Genomic DNA, 14762 nt, shown 5'->3' with positions numbered 1-14762 from the left:
TATCTTTGCTAGCGGCAATTTTACGACCACAAGCAAAACCTAAAAAATACTGATTCGCTGTTATACTGTGACTAACAGTTTCAAGTTCGGTTTCTACCTAGCTCCTCGCTCACTGAAAAGAACGCATAGTAAGCCCAGGAAACTAGCCTGACGAATAATGGGTAAACAGTCTTACTGGCAGCAGAGCAACTTCAGTCCCAGAATCATTTCAATGCTGCACAGCCTGCGCTAATTTCTTCCCTGGTTGCTTTCAACGACACTTGAAATATGATCCTTATGAATTGTGCTTATCGTCTTTTCTCCGATGTTTTACTTTTATATAAAATCAGTCTTCCTTACTTTATGGCTAACAGAGGTAAACCTGTAATATTTATTCATAGCTTTGTATATTATTACGCTGTGAAAAGCGGCGACATTGACGGTTTCTTCGACTTTCACATTATCGACATTTAACATGCAAATTATTAAAAGCGATACATAAACAGAATTAATTCGTTTTGAAAATAGCGTAGTCCTTTATTTTCATTTAAGGTTATCCGACAGTGACTGCAAATATATGAAGTACCTGTAGGTGTTTTTATTTCGTGAGAATTACACGTCGCTGTGCTGGCAGTTTCACAAACTTAATACAAGTTGTAAAAGGTGACGCTAACGACAGTGTTCGCCAAGTATTCTGTATATACTCGACAGGATGACGGGGCGCACAAACAACGAACAGCGGGTAATGCCACGTCCATGGTGACAGCCGCAGAGGAATCGTTAGAATTCTGCAAGATATGACCCACCCCCCACTCCCAAGTTCCTCAAGCGTTACTCCATGGTGAGGACGTTGTAAAGTACAGTAACGGTCCAGGAAGTCGGGAAAACGTGCTTTGGGTGGAGAATGCAGAGAAGACGGCGCCAATCTGCCGATAATAGATCAATATACCGGTGAACACTATGCAGGATCTGTGAAAGCAACAGTTATTTATGACTCTATGGTCTCATCAGAACATATCAAGGAGCTGCGAGAGCTGTATAAGCGTGAGATTTCAACTTTATCATCCCAAAAATAAGTGTAGCTTTCTGAGACATATAAAGCAGATAGGAATATCTGAAAGGCCATAGAAAACAACATGCTGTAACAGAATAACACACTCGTTTGAGATGCCAACAAGACAGAGACAAAACAAATTCCTCTCTTTAGCTATAGGCCTCTGGGCGCGAAAAAGTGGGAATTTTATTGCTCAGCTTGGTCTGACGTAGTAGTTTTGAAAGAAATTTTGAGAAGTGGGAGGACACCCCAGGAGAATAGAAACTTCTCGTTGGACGACTGCTCGCGAAAGGCTAGGACTGGCGCTCGAACAAGGGACGAATGTTGCGAGGGAAGACAGGGGAACTGATGGACACTTCGTCTGCTGTTAGTGAAAGGAACACTTCGACTTCTGCTGGCGGAATTCGCTGAGAGAAGTAGTCATTTCACTCTCCAGCTCCAAGTGGAGCACGACGTAAATCTTGCGTTAGGTAGCTTTCCGGGATTCTCAGGCATCGTATCTAACACAATAGTGACCGACAGCAGCACTGGCGGACAATAGAATAACGCTGGCTGTTAAAAGGACTGGTAAGATCTGCAATTGGATTCAGCGTGTATAGGTCGCAATGTACTCAGTAAATGTTAGAAAGTTAGTGAGTGGGAGGAAGATGCCCTTTTGACATGCGTTATTTTACGAACTCCAATTCTTGTAATCATTGTTGTCAGGTAAGTATTTCCGCTTGGATAAACATACGGTAGTAACAACAGCAAAAATGAGATAACAGTACTGTGACAATAGTAGTAAGAATTCGTTATGAATAGTAAGATATACAAGAGTGTGATACTTTGAATAACACAGTAATAGTATTGTTCTCATCATAATCTACGGCAAATCAACGCCAACAACAGTAATTCATTACACACGCCGTCGTCAGAAGCAGAAAATGAAGAGGTAGTTATAGTAAAATATGTTATTAAAAGGGTAATCCAGTACGTAAAGGGTGATGAAACTGTAATAACAGTTTGGAGAGCTTCTACAGTGCAAGGAATGGGAGATTACATGAGAATACGGCCCCGGTGAAAGGAATGAGACAGTAGAAAGACTAACTAAGTTCAGCAGCAATCTTAGGTTGATTATAGCAAGTAAATTATTCAAAAATTACGAGAGAAGTATACTTGAAAAGCTAGTGGAAACAAAAAAAGATTACATTGTGGTAAGACAGGTCTGAACTCAGAGGTTGGATTGTAAGACGTATCCAGGAACAGATGAAGATTCAGACCTCAATTTAGTAATGACGAAGACAATGTTAAAGTTATGAGAATCGTTACGAAGATTCAACACGGATTGAAGGGGAATACTGAAGTACTGAAAAATGATAAAGTGCATTTTAAATTGTCTGAAGTCGCAGATACACCAAGAATCCTGCAGGGCTGTCCATAAATCCGTAGGAGTACGGGTGACTGGATAGATAGTAAAATGTTGTGGAAGGCCCACGTTCAGGATCTTGTTGAAAGACTTAATGCAGCAATTTTTACTATTCGAGCAATATCTGAAGTGAGTGATCGTTCGACACGAAGATTAATGTACTTGGCTTATTTTCACACGCTTATGTCGTATGGTATTATATTTTGGGGTTAATCTTCCCATTCTAAAAAGATACACTCCTGGAAATGGAAAAAAGAACGCATTGACACCGGTGTGTCAGACCCACCATACTTGCTCCGGACACTGCGAGAGGGCTGTACAAGCAATGATCACACGCACGGCACATCGGACACACCAGGAACCGCGGTGTTGGCCGTCGAATGGCGCTAGCTGCGCAGCATTTGTGCACCGCCGCCGTCAGTGTCAGCCAGTTTGACGTGGCATACGGAGCTCCATCGCAGTCTTTAACACTGGTAGCATGCCGCGACAGCGTGGACGTGAACCGTATGTGCAGTTGACGGACTTTGAGCGAGGGCGTATAGTGGGCATGCGGGGGGCCGGGTGGACGTACCGCCGAATTGCTCAACACGTGGGGCGTGAGGTCTCCACAGTACATCGATGTTGTCGCCAGTGGTCGGCGGAAGGTGCACGTGCCCGTCGACCTGGGACCGGACCGCAGCGACGCACGGATGCACGCCAAGACCGTAGGATCCTACGCAGTGCCGTAGGGGACCGCACCGCCACTTCCCAGCAAATTAGGGACACTGTTGCTCCTGGGGTATCGGCGAGGACCATTCGCAACCGTCTCCATGAAGCTGGGCTACGGTCCCGCACACCGTTAGGCCGTCTTCCGCTCACGCCCCAACATCGTGCAGCCCGCCTCCAGTGGTGTCGCGACAGGCGTGAATGGAGGGACGAATGGAGACGTGTCGTCTTCAGCGATGAGATTCGCTTCTGCCTTGGTGCCAATGATGGTCGTATGCGTGTTTGGCGCCGTGCAGGTGAGCGCCACAATCAGGACTGCATACGACCGAGGCACACAGGGCCAACACCCGGCATCATGGTGTGGGGAGCGATCTCCTACACTGGCCGTACACCACTGGTGATCGTCGAGGGGACACTGAATAGTGCACGGTACATCCAAACCGTCATCGAACCCATCGTTCTACCATTCCTAGACCGGCAAGGGAACTTGCTGTTCCAACAGGACAATGCACGTCCGCATGTATCCCGTGCCACCCAACGTGCTCTAGAAGGTGTAAGTCAACTACCCTGGCCAGCGAGATCTCCGGATCTGTCCCCCATTGAGCATGTTTGGGACTGGATGAAGCGTCGTCTCACGCGGTCTGCACGTCCAGCACGAACGCTGGTCTAACTGAGGCGCCAGGTGGAAATGGCATGGCAAGCCGTTCCACAGGACTACATCCAGCATCTCTACGATCGTCTCCATGGGAGAATAGCAGCCTCCATTGCTGCGAAAGGTGGATATACACTGCACTAGTGCCGACATTGTGCATGCTCTGTTGCCTGTGTCTATGTGCCTGTGGTTCTGTCAGTGTGATCATGTGATGTATCTGACCCCAGGAATGTGTCAATAAAGTTTCCCCTTCCTGGGACAATGAATTCACGGTGTTCTTATTTCAATTTCCAGGAGTGTATTTTTGGCTCAGAAACGGGCGTTTCGGGCAATAAGTGGTGTAAATTCACGAGCCACCTGTCGACCCCGTATTTTGTCATTGGCCTCCCAATATATAAATTCCCTACTGTCATTTCTTGTTAACAATATTAGCTTACTTCCATGAATAAGCAGCTTTCACTATGTTAATACTCGGCATAAATCAAACCTGTATTTGGATCGGACTTCCTTAACCCTTGTGCAGAAAGGTGTGCAGTAATCTGCTGCATCCATTTTCAATAAGCTACCACTCGAATTCAAACACCTTAGCAGTAATCGACGCTCTTTCAAATCGAAACTGAAGAGTTTCAGCCGGCTGGAGTGGCCGAGCGGTTCTAGGCGCTGCAGTTTGGAACCGCGCGACCGCTATGGTCGCAGGTTCGAATCCTGCTTAGGTTTAAGTAGTTCTAAGTTCTAGGGGACTGATGACCACAGCAATTAAGTCCCATAGTGCTCAGAGCCATTTGAACCATTTTGAAGAGTTTCTTCATGGGTCACTCCTTCTGTTCTTTCGAGGAGTAGCTTGAAAAATTAAACTGATTTTGGTTGTATTGTTTACTGCGTTTACTGAAACTCATGGACTGACATTTCTCAGGTTCATAAACATTTCATTTTTATCTGTTATTACTTTTGTGTTGTAATTTCATGAACTGACACGTTCCATGACCTTGGAGACTAGTTCGTCAATCTGGTCCTATGGAACGTGATGTGTAAATAAATATATTTAGAAAAATATGGTAAGTTCTTACGGGACGAAACTGCTGAGGTCATCGGTCCGTAAGCTTATGCTGTAATAATCTAACTTACGCTAAGGACAACATCCACACCCATGCTCGAACATCCGACGCTGCGAGAGGGGAGGGGGGTTGGGGCTTTACAAGGCCCCCTTAGAAAGATGTTGTGCTATAGGGGAATTTGTGACGTACGTCCGAGCGAGCTCGATTTTGTAAACAGCAACAAGAAGGGGGTGGAGTGTAAAATTTATTTTTAATCTATTTTGTGGAAAGGAAACATATTCTGTTTTATTTAGTTTCGCAGTTATGTGATTTCTCATTCAATTATTTGTGATAATGAGATTGGCAAAAAATTAGGAATACCGCGAGGACCGATATGCATGCGGTAACCTGATCGGCTGCTTAACATTCTAGCCAGTAGAAAGGCAGTATTTTCAGGGCGTTTGAGTAGGGCTTTGTGTCTCAGATCTATAAGTCCCATGAGTCGCTCGGCAGCCGTCTTCTTAATTCGGGTTGAATAAATTCGTACTAAAATGGAAAAATACGCGCGTTTTATCGTTTCTCCTTTAGTTGATGGAAAACAACTACAGTGTCAAGTATTTTGTGAAAGATTAGCTTTGTCAGTGATTTATTTCAGGAGATTTCACTTGCAGACTTTTCATGTCGTCCATAAACTGCGGGTGGTGTGTTCCGCGCACATTACGAGACATTCTGGTGAGAATGTCTGTACAAGAAGACTACTGAACGACTTAGTGATTAGGATATTTAAATTATCCGATCAGACTAAATATAGTCTGCCTGCTTTCGCATGTGAACTTGTTTCAGAGACAGTTAATAACATTGCATAATTGATGTCGGGTTGTTAAACACAGACTTGATAGCCATTTTCCTTATTTTAAAGGCAATAAATCAACTAAATGGATTTTTTTTCCATTTCTTTCAAACGACTCACGCAAGAATCTCGAACGGCCGATAGTTTAACTGTCAGCTACTGCCCATGGATTGGAGTTGTGTAGCCCCTGCAGGATACGTATTCAGTCGAATTTCCGTCAACGCCCGCCTTTTTTTCACTAAAACAGTATCTGCCATCGCAGAGTTAAGGGGCCGAAAACCTACCTGTCAAGGTAGGTGGACAGATTATTTGATGGGTAGTGAGAGAGAAACTCGCTCCGCGGCACCAGGTTTCCATCCATGGTTTATTTTTCTCCGTAAATCGTGTAATATCTCCACAGTTTTTCGGTATACACGAAAACTGCAGAGGCTGCCGAAGAGGTAGCATAGAGGGAGGCACTTCGACACTCTGTAGTTTCATTGGATGACTTTTCCTGACCCGGGATCTTACCCTCAATTTGGCCTTCGAGACATTCTCAATAACTCATCGAAGTTTGTTGCAACATTTCTGGTGCCATGTCTTCTCATCGATCTCGATTTTCTTTACGTTCTCTCGTTAAGACAGAAGGCAGATAGGCTCTTATGAAATTGTGAGTCTTCAGGTTTTCGCGGCGCAATGACTGCTCCATTAAGTTTCGGGAATGCAGCCGCATGTATTCTGCTTCTTCTTCTAATATTTCGGCTGTATACCTTTCAGCCATCTTCAGAGAGAGCCGTACGACTGACGCTCCAGCGCTCGCTCCATCCTTTTAAACTCGCGGACCGCGCCACTGCGCATGCGGCCACAGATAAACAAGGCGCCAGTGATGTTGATTGGCGGCAAAGACGTACAATATGCATGAGTTACGTCTGTGACTGCGCATTCGATCCATGCTGGGAGGTCGATATATTACTGGGAGCTGAACTGTAGCGACGTCTTTGTAAGTTCAATATTGAAAGTGCCGGATTCCATGATTTATCTAATGTGAAACCGCTGTCTCTATTAATTAAATTCTTTGTCAAGCGGATTTCAATGGCCTCTTTTACTACGGAGTCCCAGAAAGATGAAACAGAAGCCAGAATTTCGACATTTTCATATACCATAGAGTGACCAGAATCAATACAATGCTCTGCCACAGCCGATTTATTGGGTTGTAAGAGCCGAGTGTACCTGCGATGTTCCGTACACCTCTCTTGGACTGTACGATTCGTTTGTCCAATGTATGAAAGGCCACATTCACATGGTATCTTGTAAACTCCAGGCTTGCGGAGTAGTAAGTCATCTTTAACGGAACCCAGGAGTGCAGCCGTCTTCGCCGGTGGACGAAAAATCACTTTTACTTTATGTTTAGTGAGGATCCGTCCTATTTTGGATGAAAGGCTTCCCACATACGGCAGGAAAGCCATGGATTTAAATGTTTCCTCGTCATCTTCTGCATTCCTTATGGACACCTTAGGTTTTATTTGTAGTGTCTTACGTATCTGTTGTGGAGAATACCCGTTGTCCTCAAAAACTCTCTTCAGATGTAAAAGTTCGTCTTTTAAACTACTTTCATCAGATATGACGTGTGCTCGGTGTACCAAAGTTCTTAGAACACTACTCGTCTGCGAAGGATGGTGACAGCTATTTGCATGTAAATATAAGTCCGTATGGGTCGGTTTCCGATAAACTGCATGACCCAAAGTGCCATCTTCTTTGCGCCGAACCAAGACATCCAAAAATGGAAGACATCCCTCCTTTTCCACTTCCATTGTGAACTGAATTTGTCCATGGATAGAATTCAGATGGTTTAAGAAGTCCTGCAATTTGTCCTCGCCATGGGGCCACACTACAAAGGTATCATCAACGTACCTCCAAAAAACTGTAGGCTTCAAACTAGCAGACTCCAGGGCCTTCTCCTCGAAGTCCTCCATAAATAAATTGGCCACCAAGGGTGACAAAGGACTACCCATGGCAACACCGTCAGTCTGTTCAAAAAAGTCGTTATTAAATAAAAAGTATGTGGAGGTCATCACATGGTGAAACAAAGCTAAAATCTCCTTATCAAAACTTTTTCCAATGAGATCTAAAGATTCAGAAAGAGGTACCTTAGTAAATAGCGACACTACATCAAAGCTGACTAATAGATCAGAGGTGTTCAGTTTCAAAGATTTTAATTTGCCAATGAAATCTGCAGAGTTCCTTATATGATGATCACATTTTCCCACAAGCGGCCTCAATAGTGACGCCAGGTGCCTGGCACAATCATAGTTGGGAGAACCAATATTGCTCACAATAGGACGTAGAGGAACGTCTTTCTTATGGATCTTTGGGAGTCCATAAAGCCTTGGAGGCACTGCACCACTTGGTTTCAGTCTTCGTATGACTTCCGGTGGAAATGGGGAGGCATTCAAAAGCGACGCCGTCTTCCTTACCACCTTGTTGGTGGGGTCCTTACTGATCTTCCGGTACATACTATCATTCAATAAGCTGTATATCTTATCATGATAGTCGTCACGTGACATTAAGACAGTGGCATTACCTTTATCAGCAGGCAGAACCACCGTTTCGGTATCTTGGCGGAGCATACGCCAAAGGTTTTGCCTATACCTGCATTCATCAGTGCCGTTGAAGAAGCTGTTCGACCACTTTCTACGGATTCTGCAGATGAAATAAGACGCGAAACGTGTCGAGCTGTTATGAAGGCTCGCCCACAAAGAAGCAATATATCTGTGGCAGAGAGGACTGCACTACGTATGCTCCGCCAAGATACCGAAACGGTGGTTCTGCCTGCTGATAAAGGTAATGCCACTGTCTTAATGTCACGTGACGACTATCATGATAAGATATACAGCTTATTGAATGATAGTATGTACCGGAAGATCAGTAAGGACCCCGACAACAAGGTGGTAAGGAAGACGGCGTCGCTTTTGAATGCCTCCCCCTTTCCACCGGAAGTCATACGAAGACTGAAACCAAGTGGTGCAGTGCCTCCAAGGCTTTATGGACTCCCAAAGATCCATAAGAAAGACGTTCCTCTACGTCCTATTGTGAGCAATATTGGTTCTCCCAACTATGATTGTGCCAGGCACCTGGCGTCACTATTGAGGCCGCTTGTGGGAAAACGTGATCATCATATAAGGAACTCTGCAGATTTCATTGGCAAATTAAAATCTTTGAAACTGAACACCTCTGATCTATTAGTCAGCTTTGATGTAGTGTCGCTATTTACTAAGGTACCTCTTTCTGAATCTTTAGATCTCATTGGAAAAAGTTTTGATAAGGAGATTTTAGCTTTGTTTCACCATGTGATGACCTCCACATACTTTTTATTTAATAACGACTTTTTTGAACAGACTGACGGTGTTGCCATGGGTAGTCCTTTGTCACCCTTGGTGGCCAATTTATTTATGGAGGACTTCGAGGAGAAGGCCCTGGAGTCTGCTAGTTTGAAGCCTACAGTTTTTTGGAGGTACGTTGATGATACCTTTGTAGTGTGGCCCCATGGCGAGGACAAATTGCAGGACTTCTTAAACCATCTGAATTCTATCCATGGACAAATTCAGTTCACAATGGAAGTGGAAAAGGAGGGATGTCTTCCATTTTTGGATGTCTTGGTTCGGCGCAAAGAAGATGGCACTTTGGGTCATGCAGTTTATCGGAAACCGACCCATACGGACTTATATTTACATGCAAATAGCTGTCACCATCCTTCGCAGACGAGTAGTGTTCTAAGAACTTTGGTACACCGAGCACACGTCATATCTGATGAAAGTAGTTTAAAAGACGAACTTTTACATCTGAAGAGAGTTTTTGAGGACAACGGGTATTCTCCACAACAGATACGTAAGGCACTACAAATAAAACCTAAGGTGTCCATAAGGAATGCAGAAGATGACGAGGAAACATTTAAATCCATGGCTTTCCTGCCGTATGTGGGAAGCCTTTCATCCAAAATAGGACGGATCCTCACTAAACATAAAGTAAAAGTGATTTTTCGTCCACCGGCGAAGACGGCTGCACTCCTGGGTTCCGTTAAAGATGACTTACTACTCCGCAAGCCTGGAGTTTACAAGATACCATGTGAATGTGGCCTTTCATACATTGGACAAACGAATCGTACAGTCCAAGAGAGGTGTACGGAACATCGCAGGTACACTCGGCTCTTACAACCCAATAAATCGGCTGTGGCAGAGCATTGTATTGATTCTGGTCACTCTATGGTATATGAAAATGTCGAAATTCTGGCTTCTGTTTCATCTTTCTGGGACTCCGTAGTAAAAGAGGCCATTGAAATCCGCTTGACAAAGAATTTAATTAATAGAGACAGCGGTTTCACATTAGATAAATCATGGAATCCGGCACTTTCAATATTGAACTTACAAAGACGTCGCTACAGTTCAGCTCCCAGTAATATATCGACCACCCAGCATGGATCGAATGCGCAGTCACAGACGTAACTCATGCATATTGTACGTCTTTGCCGCCAATCAACATCACTGGCGCCTTGTTTATCTGTGGCCGCATGCGCAGTGGCGCGGTCCGCGAGTTTAAAAGGATGGAGCGAGCGCTGGAGCGTCAGTCGTACGGCTCTCTCTGAAGATGGCTGAAAGGTATACAGCCGAAATATTAGAAGAAGAAGCAGAATACATGCGGCTGCATTCCCGAAACTTAATGGAGCACTCTTATGAAATTGTTTTCTTATTTTTGTGGGAGTCCTCTTGAGCTCGGCCATATTAGCCAGCTCCCTCTTTCCGCTACTGACATCCAGAGAAGCTTATTCATAGGATAAGAATTTTATTTTCTCAGCTCGTTCCGTGATCTACATCTACAGCCGAACTATGCAAGCTGCCATACAGTGTATTCAAAAGGTTAGGTAAAGAGCTTGAATCACTATTCCTTTGTTTCCATTTTAGATTTTTTGAGCGGAAAGAAAGATAGAAGGTAACTCTGCGCATATGTGAGAATTTTCTAATCGTACGCATGTAGCCATTAGGCAACATCCAAATCGTAGGTAGGCATACGTTTCCAAGCCGTAAGAGTGTTCTCAGAATTTTTAGTCTCCCCGAGATTCACAAGCCTTCGCCTGTATCGTCTTTCATTTTGTTGAGTATTTCAACAACATTCTGTCAGTTTACAACCACACATGAACCGGAATTAGTCTCAAGACAACGAACTTCATACGTACGCGTGTTATCGCATCTGTCTGCAACTAGTGTAGGTGTCGTGCTGAAATGAGAGTTCGTTTTATAAATGTTTGTGTAGCCTATATTTGAGGCGTGATGTGGCTACCACAACGGTATTTATCTAGATCGGAGGGGGAAACCTCCTGAACACCACATCCTGCGTCGCCAGCTCAGCATCTCACCTCGTCAATCGACGTGGTGCATTAGAACTGAGGCAGGCTCGCCACTTCCAATTTCAGAAGCGGCACATTAAGGCGCTCGTCGTTCCGGGTGGGTGAAACGTAACACAGCATTCGTGCAAGTATATCTAGTCACTGTTTATTTAACACGGTACATTATTTTAAATGGCTAAGTATTTAATCCAACCAGATGACTGCAACGTATACGACAAATCATTGTGCCATCTATTCGACGATTAAACCAAGTAAAATGAAGTGTGAGAAATCCAAGACATTTCCGTCTCTGATCTCTCGTGGAGATAATATCACATTCACCATAAAGTTTTTGAAATCGGCAGGATTTTCTTCATTTTCATAACGTATTTTTAAGCTCTCTGTACGTTCTCCAGCACCACCCCCAACTTTTTCCACCAGCCAACTCACTTGAAAAAAGCAAGCTTCATCCTCTCTGCAGAGTTATCACAGAAGAGAAAATATTGCAGAAGAGCCTTTCCCCTTTTATTGCGTTCCGGTGAATCGGATGCCTCTCAATAATAAGAATTTTTACTTTGCTGAAACGAAAGTTTACTTTAGACTCACAGACAGAGAATAAGAGGGGAGGGGGAATGGCGGCAGAGACTCGGCATTGGCAACTGCGAACTGAGTTTTTGTTTCTAACGTAGGATTCACTGGCCGCCTCATAAACTTCGTAACTACAACACAGTTTTTGCAGGTAAGACCTGATGTAAGCGTGTGTTTTTGCAGTCGTTTATTGATTGACGACCATGTCCTACGTAAATTAAAGACAATACTTTTTTATTTAGATTTTCAGTTGGCGACAGACATTTATTCTTCCCAGCTGTACGCTATACTAGTGGAAATACTGCAAAAGCATTGGTTGCAGTAGACCGAACTCCTATCCAATATTTAATAGACTTGAGGAAAAGCATCTTGACAGTAGGTAACTATACATGACAAATAGTTTATTATGCTTGAAGTTTTCTGAGAAAGACCAGGTTTCATCAGAGTTACAGGAAGGGACTTGTGCCCACTTTACAACGTTTACGATCTGATGTTTTCCCAGAGCATTTCTAACTTGCAGAACCTTCTGGCGTCGTTCCGGGTCACAGGGTAAGTTCGTCACGATATTTCGGCAGACAGCTCCTATCGCCTACCGTGCGGCCGTCGTCGCCAGAGGTGGCGGTGGTGGGGTGGCGACGCCCGGCTCTGAACTGTAGCCTCTGCTGTCCCAACATCGGGTGCCGACCCTACCATGTTCTTACTGTGGTCTTCAGTCTCAACACTGAGTTGATGCAGCTCTTCATGCTGCTCTATCCTGTACAAGCCTCTTCCGTCTCCAAAGACTGCAGGTTATATCCTCCTGAATCTGCTTACTATATTCATCTCTTGGGCTCCCTCTACGGTTTTTAACCCCCACGCTTCCGTGCAGTACTAAATTGGTGACCCCTTCGTGTCTGAGAATGTGTCCGATCCAAGCTCCTTGTGAGGTTGTGCCACAAATTTCTTTCCTCCCCATTTCTATTGAGTACCTTCTCATTAGTTACGTGATTTAACCGTCTAACCTAAAGCATTCTTCTGCAGCATTATATTTCAAAACCTTATATGCTCTTCTTTTCGAAACTGTTTATCGTCCGTGTTCCAGATCCATAAATGGCTACATTCCATTCTAATACCTTCAGAAAAACTTCCTAACACTTAAATCTATATCCGATGTTAACAATCTTCCCTTCTTCAGAAACGTTTTCCTTTCCGTTGCCAATCTATATTTCATACTATCTCTACTTCTGTAATCATCAGTAATTTTGCTGCCCAGGTAGCGAAACTCATCTCGTTTCCTAATCTAATTCCCTCAGCATCGCCTGATTTAATTCGTTTACATTCCGTTGTCCTTATTTTGCTTTTGATGTCCATCTAATATCCACCTATCAAGACACTGTCACATTCCGTTCAAGTGCTCTTTCAAGTCCTTTGCTGTTTATGAAAGATTTACAATATCGTCGGCGAACATCGACGTTTTTATTTCTTCTCCGTGAACTTTAATTCGTACTCCATGTTTTTCTTTGGTTTCCTTTATTGCTTACTGAACCTGTTAGGTTTCCATAAGTTTTCCGCCATTGTAAATATTTCTCCTTTACTGTATTGAGACAAAGGTGCATGACCAAGCGACACTAGTGGATAAGATCCTTGACTCTGTATCTGATATAACCTGTGGTGTGGCTTGTCACCGGGCAGTTGTGCACCGCTAGGGCATTCTTACCCTGAAGCACCAAATAGATTCGTATAGGCATGGGCATTCAAATACAGAGATATGTAAACAGGAAAAATACGACACTGCGATCAGCAAGGCCTATATAGAACAGCGCGTGTCTGATGCGGTTGTTAGATCGGTTACTGCTGCTACAATAGCAGGTTATCAAGATTTAAGCAAGTTTGAACGTGGTGTTATAGACGGCGCATGAGAGTTTGGACACAGCGTCTCCGAGGTTGCGATGAAGTGGGGATTTTCCTGTACGACCATTTCACGAGAGTATCGCAAATAACAAGAAGCTGATATTGTTGTTGTTGTGGTCTTCAGTCCTGAGACTGGTTTGATGCAGCTCTCCATGCTACTCTATCCTGTGCAAGCTTCTTCATCTCCCTGTACCTACTGCAACCTAGAATCTGATAAAACAACAAATCTCCAACATCGCTGCGGCCGCAAAACGGTCCTGGAAGAAAGGGACCAACGACGACTGAAGAGTACCGTTCAACGCGACAGAAGTGCAACCATTGCGCAAATTGCTGAAGATTTCAATCTTTGGCCATCAAAAAGCGTCAAGGTAGGAACCATTCAATGAAACATCATCGATAAGGGCTTTCAGAGCCGAGGGCCCTCTCGTGTACACTTGATGCCGGCACGACACAAAGCTTTACGCCTCGCCTGGGACCATCAGCACCGACACTGGACTGTTGATGACTGGAAATATGTTGCCTGGTCAGACTAGTATCGTTTCAAATTGTAGCCAGTGGACGGACGTGTACGGATATGGAGACAACCTCATGAATTCATGGACCCTGCATGTCAGCAGGGGACTGTTCAAATTGGTGGAGACTCTGATGGTGTTGGACGCGTGCAGCTGGAGTGATATGCAACCCCTGATACTTCTAGGTACCACTTGACAGATGACAAGTACGCAAGCATCCTGTGTGATCACCTGCATCTATTCATGTCCATTGCGCATTCCGGCAGACTTGGACAATTCCACGAGAACAATGCGACACGCCACACGACCAGGATTGATACAGAGTGGCTCCAGGAAAACTCTTCTGAGTTTAAACACTCCCGCTGGCACCAGACTCCCCAGAGATGGATATTATGGAGCATATCTTGGATGCCTTCCAACGACTTCTTCAGAAGAGGGAAGAATAATCCCAAAATATAATACCATACGACATAGGCGTGTGAAAATAAGCCAAGTACATTAATTTTCGTGTCGAACGATCACTCACTTCAGATATTGCTCGAATAGTAAAAATGGCAGCATTAAGTCTTTCAGCAAGATCCTGAACGTGGGCCTTCCACAACATTTTACTATCTGTCTGAACACATAGAAATTTGAACGGTTCAGTTTTACTAATCATATGCACATCATGTGAAATTAAAACGTCAGGTTTAGTTGAATTGTGTGTCAGAAACTCTAGAAACGGAGACTTACTGTGT

The sequence above is a fragment of the Schistocerca nitens genome, chromosome 1 (assembly GCF_023898315.1).
Source record: "Schistocerca nitens isolate TAMUIC-IGC-003100 chromosome 1, iqSchNite1.1, whole genome shotgun sequence".
In the NCBI taxonomy this organism is placed as follows: domain Eukaryota; kingdom Metazoa; phylum Arthropoda; class Insecta; order Orthoptera; family Acrididae; genus Schistocerca; species Schistocerca nitens.
The sequence above is the reverse complement of the archived record's forward strand: the minus strand, read 5'-3'. Positions refer to the sequence as shown.